We start from the raw sequence: 11,989 nt of genomic DNA, 5'->3' as shown, positions 1-11,989 counted from the left end.
ATGTTCAAGCCAGGGGTGCGGGAAACCCACCTAGAACTTGGTTCTCGAGGTCACTTCAGCTTCACATCACAAGTTTTGATGTCACTCACACTCCCCACTAAACCCTGCTTTTCGTGAAAGGAAGAGTCGTGACTGAACACAACTCATGAGCCTCAGGGACCGTGACTTAGCCGGTTCCACTAGTGTGGACGCCGAGGGACTCCTTGAGGAAGCATCATCTCCCGTGACCAGTGAGCAGGAGTTATATAGGTGACACTAATGAGGACAAAGTTAAGTGACAATGTGTGACAATGCCATAATGAAAGCCCTTACTTTGTATGGTAGTCTAAAAAATTAATTAGAATGAGGAAGGAAGGGGGGAGGGGGGAAGATGTCTCAGCGCAGAGCATGCTCTGAAATCACCTGAGTGCTTCAGATGATCTGAATTCAATCCCCAGAACTCGTGTTAAAACAAACAACCAACAACAACAGCAAAAGGCAAGTATAGTGGTTATGTTTATAATCCCAATTCTGGAGGAGTGGAAGACAGACAAATCCCTGGAGCTTGCTAGACAGCCGTCCAGCCTGCTTGACAAGATGCAGACCAGTAGTGGCAGCCCTGTCTCATAAAAGAAGGGATGACAGTGGAATTTGTCCTGTGGTCTCCACACTCATGTATACATACACACACATGCGTGTGCTATATATGTATGTATGTGTGTATGTATAATGTATACTTCCCCACACATGTCCCTGGATATGCATATACACATACAAAAGGAAGGAAAGAAAGAATGGACAAGAAATGCCACCCCAGGGGAAGGGAAAGGCATGTGCCTGGAAACAGGATGGCTTAGCCTGAAGGGAGCCTGCCACATGTTAGAGCCCTCAAGCCCAGCTGTGGAGAGGCCCCTGTGTGGAGGAATGGAGCCTCCTCTCTGTCTGCTGTTCTCTAGAGCAGTTACCTCATGCCCCAACTCTTTTATGATTCGCTGAAAACTTCACACCCAGCAGGGCAGGATACACCCAGTCAGGCCCACCGGACCCTCTAGCGACTGGTCCTGGCTGCTTCTAACTTAGCTCCTCACCTTGGACCCCTGGGAGCCCCTCTTCTCACGCTGATGCCCCTCAGCTTTCTTCTGTACTGGGGTCAGCTGCTCATTTATCAAGGGTGCTGAGCATTTAAGAGTCCTCTCCCACCCAGTTTGGACTGCACCCCTCACGGTCTTGGGTACCCCTGATTGGGATACCCTGACCATCTCATCATCCTTGTCAGCCCTCCATCTGGTTGTGAGTCACTATCCTAGAAGAAGACCTTATTGTCACCTTTGTCCTTTGTTGTCCACGTCTACTTCAGTGTGGTACCTCTCCATCTGCACTTGCCACCCCCAGATCTCCTTAAGTCAGGCCAAGGTCTCTCACAGGGATGCTGAGGTCGAGCCCCCCCCCCCACACACACATACACATCTCTTCTTGCTTTTTCCTCTCCCTTTTTCCTCCTCGCAACTTCCCAGCACACCCTTGGGGATGCTGTTCCCTTCTAATGAACCTCGGGGAATTTTTTAGGCTCTTACATGGGTATCTAATATTTTTGACATAGTGACATGATATTTTGGTCAACACAATATGTTGGGCTGCCTTCATAGCTATCCTGGGACTCTGGCTGGACACGCCTGGAAGTCAACGTTTTCCAGAGGCCCTGCAGGTCTGTTGACTCTGGCCCACCGCTGTGCAACCCTACACAGGCTATATTCCCTCTCTGCCTCCACTGCGGCCTCTCCAGGCTTGTCAGTCTCTCTGTCATAACAGGTTCCCACAAAGGTTGGGAACTGAAAGCATCACTAAGCATTTATTATTTTCACACAGTTCCTGAGGGGCAGGAATTCGGAAGCGGCTGAGCCAGGTGCTTCTGGCTCAGGGCTCCTGCGGCTTTAGCAGAGAGAGAGGCCAGCAAGTCACAGAGTGGAAAGGTGAGATGGCTGGTGGTGACATCTTTCAGGAAAGCCAGCCAGGAGACAGTGTCGCTCTCTGCGGTCCTTCAGGTTTGGAGGTCTGCTGGGGAAGTGGCCACACAGCAAAGGAGGCAAATCCACAAGAAGATGTAAGGATTTTGTATAGTTTTGTATAGCAGGGCAGCTGATTGGCAGCAAACATCTGAGATCAAAGCAATCAGGAGGGGTCTGGGTACAGATCAGTCCATGAATTGCTTGCTACCATGTACAGAGCCTAGCATCACGGAAACACATCACCAAAAAGGAGAAGGAAGAAGAAAAAGAGGGAGGAAGAAGGAAAGAAGGAAGGGGAGAGAAAGAGACAGAGAGAAAAAGAAAGAAAGAAAGAAAGAAAGAAAGAAAGAAAGAAAGAAAGAAAGAAAGAAAGAAGGAGGGAGGGAGGGAGGGAGGGAGGGAGGGAGGGAGGGAGGGAAGGAGGGAGGAAGGGAAGGAGGGAGGGAGGGAGGGAGGGAGGGAGGGAGGGAGGGAGGGAGGAAGGGAGGGAGGGAGGAAGGATCAAAAGTAAGGGGAATCTAGCCTAACCCAAGTGCCCCCAACTCCTGTGGCTTGTGACTGCATCCGTGTCTCTCTCCTGATGCCTGTGTTCCCTTGACATCTGGGCATGCAGAGCCTCCTCCTGAGGACCTACACTAGGCAGCTGGTCTCTCAGTCTTAGCAGGTACCCCTAAATTCTTCAGCACAGCTCATCTCCTGACAGAGGACCCACACACTCAAAAAGCTGGGGAGGGGGCAGTACCCTGAAGGATCTCTTGCTCCCAGAGTGGTTGGAGGAGCCCTAGCTTCAGCCATTTGGGGGCCCAGGCCACTGTCCACCTTGTCTCTGGCTGACTGACCTAGAGATCTATGACCCCCACGTGCCATTTTCTCAGGAGGTCACTTGGAGACAGAGGACAATTTCCTGCTGGAATTCCAGCCACCATGAGCAGACCCCACATATCCCTCTTGCCTAAGACCAGACTCTTGCCCTCTCTGAATGCTGGATTAGTGGAACAGGCCGGGGCGAGCATCAGGAGCTGAGCTGTCCTGTGGAGTTTAGGGATTCCTGCTAAGGCTGAGAGACACCAGCTGCCTAGTGTCACACACCTGTGTAGGTCCTCAGGAGGAGGCCCTAGACTCTGCATACCCAGATGTCAAGGGACCACAAGCATCAGGAGAGAGACATGGCTACAGATCCCAAGGTAGAAGGCCGCCTGACTGTGGTCAGCAGAGACTTGAAGAGCCCAGAGCTCTAGTGTCTGGAAGAAGGGACCTGGAGGAACAGAAATACGTGGTAGGATGGGGTTGCTTAGAATCTCTGCTTTGTAGTTCCAGCCTGGAGTGGTCTGCCCTTGTGACGATGTTATACATTCAGAATAAAGCCAGGTTTAACACAGTTTGAGGGGTGGGGACAACTGAGCATGGTGGAGCATGCCTTTAATCCCAGCACTTGGGAGGCAGGTCTCCATGATTTCCAGAGTAACCTGGTGTACAAGGTAAATTCCAGGCCACCATGACCAGCTACAGAGTGAGACTCTGTCCCCAACCCCTACTCCATTTGTGTGTGTGTGTAAAAGAAGAAAAAAAGAAAGGAAAATAACTGAGCAAGGGCTGGGGAGATGGGGATGGGGGGATGAGGATGGGGAGATGGGGATGGGAAGATGGGGATGGAGATGGGGATGGAGATGGGGATGGGGTTGGGGGTGGGGATGAGGTGATGGGGATGGGAAGATGGGGGTGGAGATGGGGATGGAGATGGGGATGGGGATGGGGAGATGGGAATGGGAAGATGGGGATGGAGATGGGGATGGGGTTGGGGGTGGGGATGGGGAGATGGGGATGGAGATGGAGATGGGAAGATGGGGATGGGGATGGAGATGGGGATGGGGAGGTGGGGATGGGGTGGGGATGGGAAGACCGGCATGGGGAGACGGGGATGGGGAGATGGGTCCCTCTTTATGCAGAAGCCCTTGCTGCTCACATAAAGAGCTGAGTTTAGACTCGAGAACAGACATACAAGCTGGACACAGTGACCCACATCTGCGAGTTTCTGCATCCCATGCTGCCCATGAAGGGCAGAGACGGGAGACTCTCCAGAAGCCCTCAGGCCAGCTTGCCTTGCCTTTGCAGAGGTGAACCAGAGACCTTATCTTAGACAAATTGGGGAGAGGACTGACCTCCACATGCATGCTGCGCGCACACACACACACACACAGCATTTCCAGGTTGGTCACCTCAGCTCTCATACCCACACAAATTATACATCTGCAGCCCCCATCCTCACTGGTAATATCCCATTGACATCTATGGCCAAGGCAGCCCCCTTCACACACCCAGAGCATCCCAACCTCCTCCCCGCTGCCCTGCTCCCTCAGGGTCCCAACCCTCAGTAGTACATAGACCATGTTTCTCGCAGACTCCTCACTAAGGCTCCTACCTGACTCCTTCTGCTTAACCTGGTGGCTTTGACAGTGTCTACACCAGGCTGCTGTCCCCACCTACCTCTATAGCAGCCCAGGGACCCACTGAGACCCCAGGTATCCTACTCTGCTACTTCATTTGGCTACCAGACCTGGGTGTCCCCAGGGAACCCATGGGGACTCTAAACTTATGCAAATTCCTGTTTGTTCATCACTTCATCACTGTAACTCAATTAATATAATTATTCCCATTTAGTTTAGTTTAGTTTGTGATTTCATATTTGAAGCAGGGTCTAATGTAGCTCAGGCTAATTTCAGACTTGCTGTGTAGCCACAGACGACTCTCAACTCCTCATCCTTCAGCCTTCACTTTCCAGAGTCTGAGAATCCAGGCTTGCACCACCCTGCTGGTATCCATGATACCATACCAGGGGATAAAACCTGGCAAGCCCTCTGCACACCAGACTACACCCAGCCCTGCAGTTGCCTCATGCCTCAATCTGTCTCTTCCAGGGGGCCCTCCACTCCAGGTGACAGGTACAGACATCTTCACAGAGGCCATCTGTCCCAGGGGATACACAGGTTCACAGCTGTTTGTCAGTCTCTCTGATGAAGCCAGTGCCTGTAACAACAGCCAACAGGCTCTTCTTCGGACTCCTATCAATCCCAGTGGCTTTCAACTGATCCCCACAGGGCAAGCACAGATGCAATAGCTCAGGATTGCCCCCTTGACCTTCCTTACCTACCAGGAAAAATCGAACACACAGCCTGGGGCCCTGTTCTCCAAGTTAGGCAGCTCCAGGAGCCAGGGCTGAGGTAGGGAGGTCACAGTGAACACCAGGATGCCAACATCACCTCCAAAAGAAACTGCCTGTGACTCCAAGGACAGCAGTCAGTGACCAGAATGGAAGGGGCTGCAGATGCCCCATGCCTCACCGGCTCAGTCACTAAGGGGTCAGCCTCCTCTCTCTGACTCTGTGTCTTCCCCCTCCCAAACCTTAGCTTGGACATTATATGGCTATCTGGTAAGGCTTGCTCAGACCTTCTTCATCAGGGATACCTCCCATGCTGCTGACTTGGGGCAGGGCACCTGGCACAGTGTTTGCCTGGCCAGGTCACCTGTCAGGAAACGCGTGTATAAACCTAGGAGCAGGGACTTTCCTGTCTGTTTGTCTTAATGATCAGCTTGGGCCATTTCTGCTCACTTCTTCTGTGAAGTGCAATTCATGGTAGGAACCTTTCCCCCTTCACTGGGAATGCTCATGGCCAGGGAATGCTCAAAGAGAGTTCTGGGTAATTCTGTTTCTGGGGTGCTGGTCCCCATCTTGTCCCATGCTACTTCGGGACCCTTGCTGAAGGAGTGTTGGATAACTCAACCAATTCTGGGCAGGTCCTTTTCATGGGAACATCTGAAGCTTCTAATTAATTACCAGAGTAACATATAGTCATTCTAGAAAAAGGATTGGCAAAACACACGCAAACAAAACCAAAATAAAATATGATAAACACCACTTGCAGTTCCACCAATTATGTGTGTCTACTGCGAATGTCTTGGAAAGTGTGTGTGTGTGTGTGTGTGTGAGAGAGAGAGAGAGAGAGAGAGAGAGAGAGAGAGAGAGAGAGAGAATGTGTGTGCGTTCTCATGTTCTCATGTCATAGCACACATGCACTGGAGAGAAGATCTCACAACCCACAAGAGTTCATGCTTTCCTCCCACCGTGTGGGTCCTAGGGATCCAACTTGGGTCATCAATCTTAGTAACAAATTCCTCTATCTACTCAGCCATCTTCCCAGCCTATCCACCTTATTTTTTGAAATAAATTCTCTCACCAAACCTGGAGCTCGCCACTGAATCAGATAGATTAGCAGGTTAGCGAGGTCCCTGCCTCCCAGGAATAAAATAACAGACCACCGCACTCCTGGTTCTTCTTTGTGGATTCTGTGGGACCAAACTCAAGTTCTTATCTAGCAAGGGCTTTGCTGCTGTACCTCTCCCCAGCCCTTGTTCTATGCCTCATACTTTATCAACATAAAAACTTCACGGAGTTGTTCTGATGCCTACTAACTGATGTAGCTCCCCAGCCTTTATGTACCCCTCACATTTTCTAATAACCACCAGATGCAGGCATGTAATATTCCATTATGTATTAGGCAGATTCCCCATGGTTGAGCAATGTGTCGATTTCTGCTTTTTATTTACACAGGATTCTACGACAAGCTTGGTGGCTCTTTCTTTATGTTTTTCCCAGCCTGTCACCTTAGAGCCAAGTTAAGACACTTGAGACCAGAGCTCTGGAAACATTTCTCACCCTCTCCCAGTAAGTAATAATGTGTTTAAAATTCATATTGAGCATCTCTAACCCCCAAATCAAAAGCCTGAAATGCTTTGAAATGCAAAGCTTTTTTTTTTTTTTTTGAGCCCTGACATGTCACAAGTGGGAAATTTCACACCATGAAACAAATAGAAAAGACGGTATAAAATTACTTTTAGGCTTCATGTGTGTTACATATGAAGTATGACCATGTCCTCAGCAGACATCTTGCTTTGACCCCAGGGAACACCCTGAGCCAGCTCCACATGTCTTGTCTGCTCCTAGGTTCTAATCCATGCAACTGGGAGCAAAATTAATGCTGATTGTTTCTCTGTGCCACCAAGCTATGAACATGACCTTGTTTGACCTTGATGAACCTTTTTTTCCAAAGCCTACCAGTCCCTCCTCTTCCTCCTTCTGAGATTTCAGCCATCATAGAATCTGCATTTTTTTTCCCTGCATATAATCTGCTGACTGGACTCCTTGTTCCTATCACCTCCAGTCGTAGAGACATAACCGTCCTTAGCTAAACACTTACTGTGTAGCAAAATACCTACTGTGTGCCCTGCTCTTGGCACAGAGTTTGACCATTCATGGAAAGCATAACTAAATGAAATTGATTCATTGTCACCATATGGTGAGTGACTTTTCCTGGAGACAAGAGAAAATCTATTCACCCAATAATTGGCCCCTGAATAGGACAGTGCCCAGATTCTTGTCTCAATGCTATATGTGTGTTTCCAACACCAATGTGCTTTATTGTATATATAATAGGGAGTAATATCTAAAATATTTCACAACTAGTACAGCACGGATACCAACACACCAGGATGGGTACCTCATAGAGTGATGCAAAGTCAATTACCCCCTGCAGGGTTTTTTTCAGTGAGGGATCCTGCAACAATTCAAACTGCATCTCAAGGAAAGACCTCATGGGGATGTGTAGTCACATCACGGGGCTCTGGCTCATGCACACCCACCCCTGGAGCTTCCTGGGCTCACATGACAAAGCAGGGAAAGAATCTCACCTACAGAAGATGTCTGCTCCATCCTCCGAGAGGACCATGAGTCGGGGACTACTGGCATCATTTGTTAAAGTGGGGTCACTAAGGCACCAGTGGTCACACATCAACTAAGTGGCCCTATACCACCATAGTCTCCACAGCTTTCCTCTGGGACCCAGTGCTACATATGAACGCAGCAAGCAGCCGATTATTTGAAGCACAGCATACCTCCTCAGAGGAGAGCGGGGCACAACGTGGGTACTGGCTGAGGGTCTGATACTACCAGGCTTGACTTCGGGTCACATTCCAGACTCCTCCCCTTTGTAACCTTGCTGTTCTTGCAGCCAGCCATCCACCCAGCACAGCAGCGGGGACCCCAGGCATAGCTTCCAAGTGCAGGAGTCTTTAGAAGCCACAGGTCTCATGGGAGTTCACTGCCGTCGAGCAGCTGTGGTACAAATATGTGCCACCTCCCTGAGCTCATTCCCCTCATCTCCAGTACAAATGAAGGATCGCACCTGATGAACATTCAGGCCTAGTGCACAGGTGTGTGTGTGTGGTGTGTACATGTGTGTGCATGTGTGTGCATGTGTGTGGTATGTGTATGTGTGCATGTGTGTATGTGTGTATGTGTGCATGTGTGTATGTGTGTGTGGTGTGTGTATGTGTGTGCACGTGTGTGTATATGTGCATGTGTATATGTGTGTGGTATGTGTATGTGTGTGCATGTGTGTGTGGTGTGTATATGTGTATGCATGTGTGTGTATGTGTGCATGTGTGTGTGGTATGTGCATGTGTGTATGTGTGTATGTGTGTGTGGTGTGTGTATGTGTGTGCATGTGTGTGTATGTGCAGGCACATGTGTGTATTTTCATTGCTATCTCATAACTGCAGGTTTGCTACTCTTATGATTTATTATGTCATATCAGAGTTTTCTCATGGTCTTAGGTGACCCCTGTGAACAGGTTGTTCAACCCCCAAAGGAGCTACAACCCCTAATGAAAACCACTGAATTTTGGCTCTTTCTCTCCCCCCAGCCTGGAGTCCTAGGCAGCCAGCTTGCCCCAGGGCTCTCCTGTCTCTGCCTTTAGAGCTCTGGACTTTCAAGCTAGTCACAATACTAAACTGACTTTTGCATGAGTGCTGGGAATTTGATTTCCAGTCCACACCCTTGGTCAAACATTTTATCTGCCAAGTCATCTCTACACTACTCTAGGATTCCAGACATTTCCTGTCACTCTTAAAAACCGTTCAAGAAATCCCGAACAAGGTACAAAGTGACAGGAGTCAGGAACAGGGTCTTGGCTGAGTCCATATCACAGGCTCAGACCCTGCCCTGCCCTGCCATCCTTGGCTTCAGAAAGGCTGTCATTTCTCCCACTTCTGCTCTGTGTGTGAGGGAGAATGCAGATTTGTGCTTGTGTGGTGTGTAGGACAGAGGCCACCCTCAGGTTTCATCCCTCAAGTGCCAGACACCTTGTTCTATAAGAAAGGGTTCTTTCTTTCTTTCTTTCTTTCTTTCTTTCTTTCTTTCTTTCTTTCTTCTTTTTTTTTATTGAGCTATGTATTTTTCTCCGCTCCCCTCCCTTTCTCTTCCCTCCCCTTCTACCTTCACCCACAGTCTGCCATGCTCCCAATTTACTCAGGAGATCTGAGACAGGGTCTTTTCATTAACCTGGTTTGGGCCGATTGAGCTAGACCAGTTGAGTCCCAAGGATCTCCCTGTCTCTGCATCCCAGGGCAAGATTAAAAGTGAAAGTCATCACGCCCAGCTTTTCTTTTCTTTTCATGTGGGTTCTGGGCTTGAACTCAGATCCTTGTGGTTGCACAGCAAACATTTCACCGCCTGTGCCATCTCTCCAGCCTCCTTTGCATTTTGCACAATATAATTTGGGTGCCCAGAAGCCTTCCTCCAGGAGAAACATTTGTGCTGGATGATATCAGCCTAATTAAGGGCTCCATTTTGGGGGCCTGGTTGCTTCCCCCAGCTTCTAACTCCTGCCAAGCCTTACTGGCCCCAGGGCAGGCCAGCTACCTGCACATGTGGGCTCCGGAGCCTTGGGCACCAGTGTGCCCTGCCCCCGCCATGATTGATATCTTGATTAGGAGCCAGGAGCTGGCGGGCCAGGTGTTACCTCGGCCTGGGCTGGAGGCAGCAAGCTCTACTAGGCCGGCCCTGAAAGGCACAAGCGTGTTCTGCGGTAGCAATGAGCCTTTGTTTGCCTTGGCAGCGCTGTGGCCTCCCTGGGGCCAGCCCCATAAAGGGTTTCTGTTCGGGCTGGAGGACTCATTGTCGAAAAATTGTCCCTCAAAAAATTAGCATGGTACAGCGGAGAAAGCAGAACGCCCTGCGAATGACAGCTGCCGGCCCCAGACAAGGGCCGGAGAGAGGGGCTTTGCAAGGTGCCACATCCGAAAGGCACCGGTCAACCCAGGCCTGGAGTGGTCCTGGCAGTGGCGGGACATACGCAGGTAAGATAAGGAAAAGTGGGGAGTGCGAAACCGGGACAACCCTTCACACGGTTCATCCCCATTCCTGAGGATGTCGGGGCGCTTTGAGAAGGGTCCCTCGGTGAGCTGGCTTAAAGAAAGGTGATTGGGTGGCAGTGATGTAAGAGATGAGGGGAGAGGGAGAGAGAGAGAGAGAGAGAAAGAGAGAGAGAGAGAGAATCCTAAAGGTTATGTGGTTAATTGAACATCAACAGCCACAGATACAATTATGCCCCATTGTGTCTTTCTCCCAGTGTGTTGATGGATAAGTAACTAGATTAAAGGAAGTGGGAGCCCGGGTTGGAAGGGCCAGGCAGTGGGGGGGAGATCCCTTCTGAATGGTGACCCAGGGCTCCCGCAGACCCCAGCAAGGAGGGAAAACAGTCAATTAGAGAGGAGAGAAAAGATGGAGGGAGCTGGGTTTAGCATTTGCATAAAGGCTGGGGCCCTGAGGCTGCCACCCTTCATGAGTGGTGAGAGGCAATCGTTCCCAGGGGAGAGGCTGGGGTGTTATATTCAGGTAAGACACATGGTAATTGTTGAACATCTCAACCCAAAGTCTGTGTGTACGCAGTATATACAAGGCAACAATGGGAGTGAGTGGACCAATATATAGGGTGTGTGTGCACATGAGCTTGTGTGTGCACGCATGGCCACTGATGTGAGTAATCTTGCCAGCAAGGTGATTTCCAGTGGGTTGCACCTGTGTGCCTTGCACTGGCCTAACTTCCTTGTTGAGAAATGTGCAGATTTGAGTAGGTGTATACCTGAGCATAGCTGAGCATAGTGGAGTATACCCGAACATAGCTGAGCATAGCTGAGTATAGCTGAGCATGGCTGAGCATACCTGAACATAGCTGAGCATACCTGAACATAGCTGAGCATACCTGAACATAGCTGAGCATAGTGGAGTATTCCTGAGCATAGCTGAGCATACCTGAGCATAGCTGAACATACCTGAGCATAGATAAGCATAGCTGAGCGTAGCTGAGCATGACTGAGCATGGCTGAGCATAGTTGAGCATACCTGAGCATGTCTGAGCATACCTGTGCATACCTGTGCATACCTGAGCATGGCTGAGCATAGCTGAGCATACCTGAGCATAGCTGAGTATAGGTGAGCATAGCTGAACATACCTGAGCATAGGTGAGCATACCTGAGCATAGCTGTGCATACCTGTGCATACCTGAGCATGGCTGAGCATAGCTGGACAGGAAGCGTGCAGCTGGCTGACTCCATCCCACCAGTATGAGAGGCAAGTGCCTCAAAACTCTCCCAGGCTTTCATGATGTTGACCCTAAAACAGGCCCCCAGGCTCACCAGGCATCTAAATTGTCTCCCCAAATCTTCCTGTATCATCTAGCCTGCTATTTTTGTGGTGTCCCTGCCCCAAGACCAACCCCAGTCAAACTTATCCTTTCTTTAAAGTTTTTCTTTCTTCCTTCTTCTTTCTCTTTCTTCTTTTTCTTTCTTCTTCTTCTTCCTCTTCCTCTTCCTCTTCTCCTCCTCCTCCTCCTCCTTCTTCTTCTTGGTATGGACGTTTTTAAAATCAGGTCTCATGTATCCCAGGCTTGACTAAACTCACTGATGTAGCCAAATATGACCTGAATTTCCCATGTGGGGGTGGTATGTGTGGATTTGTGTAGGTGTGTGCACATATGCATGCAAGCCTGTGCACAGTGTGTGTGTGCGTGCAGAGGGCAGAGACTGACACTGGATGTCTTCCTCAGTTCATGTCTCACACTGAACCCTGATCACTGATCCCACTAGGCTGGCAGGCAGTGAGCTTTAGGGA

At 49.8% G+C, this 11,989-nt stretch overlaps 1 long non-coding RNA gene across 1 annotated transcript in view; it reads left to right on the top strand.

Annotated features, from left to right (window-relative positions):
* The first annotated feature begins 10,074 nt into the window (after positions 1-10,074).
* LOC130874990 (uncharacterized) overlaps positions 10,075-11,989 on the top strand; it is a 44,474-nt gene continuing 42,559 nt past the window's right edge. Inside the window, exon 1 of the long non-coding RNA XR_009057159.1 lies at positions 10,075-10,175. This is a non-coding gene — a long non-coding RNA (uncharacterized LOC130874990). The remainder of the gene's footprint in view (positions 10,176-11,989) is intronic.

The sequence above is a fragment of the Chionomys nivalis genome, chromosome 5, assembly GCF_950005125.1.
Source record: "Chionomys nivalis chromosome 5, mChiNiv1.1, whole genome shotgun sequence".
Classification (NCBI taxonomy): Eukaryota; Metazoa; Chordata; class Mammalia; order Rodentia; family Cricetidae; genus Chionomys; species Chionomys nivalis.
Note: the sequence above shows the minus strand (reverse complement) of the source record. Positions and strands in the feature narration are given on the sequence as shown.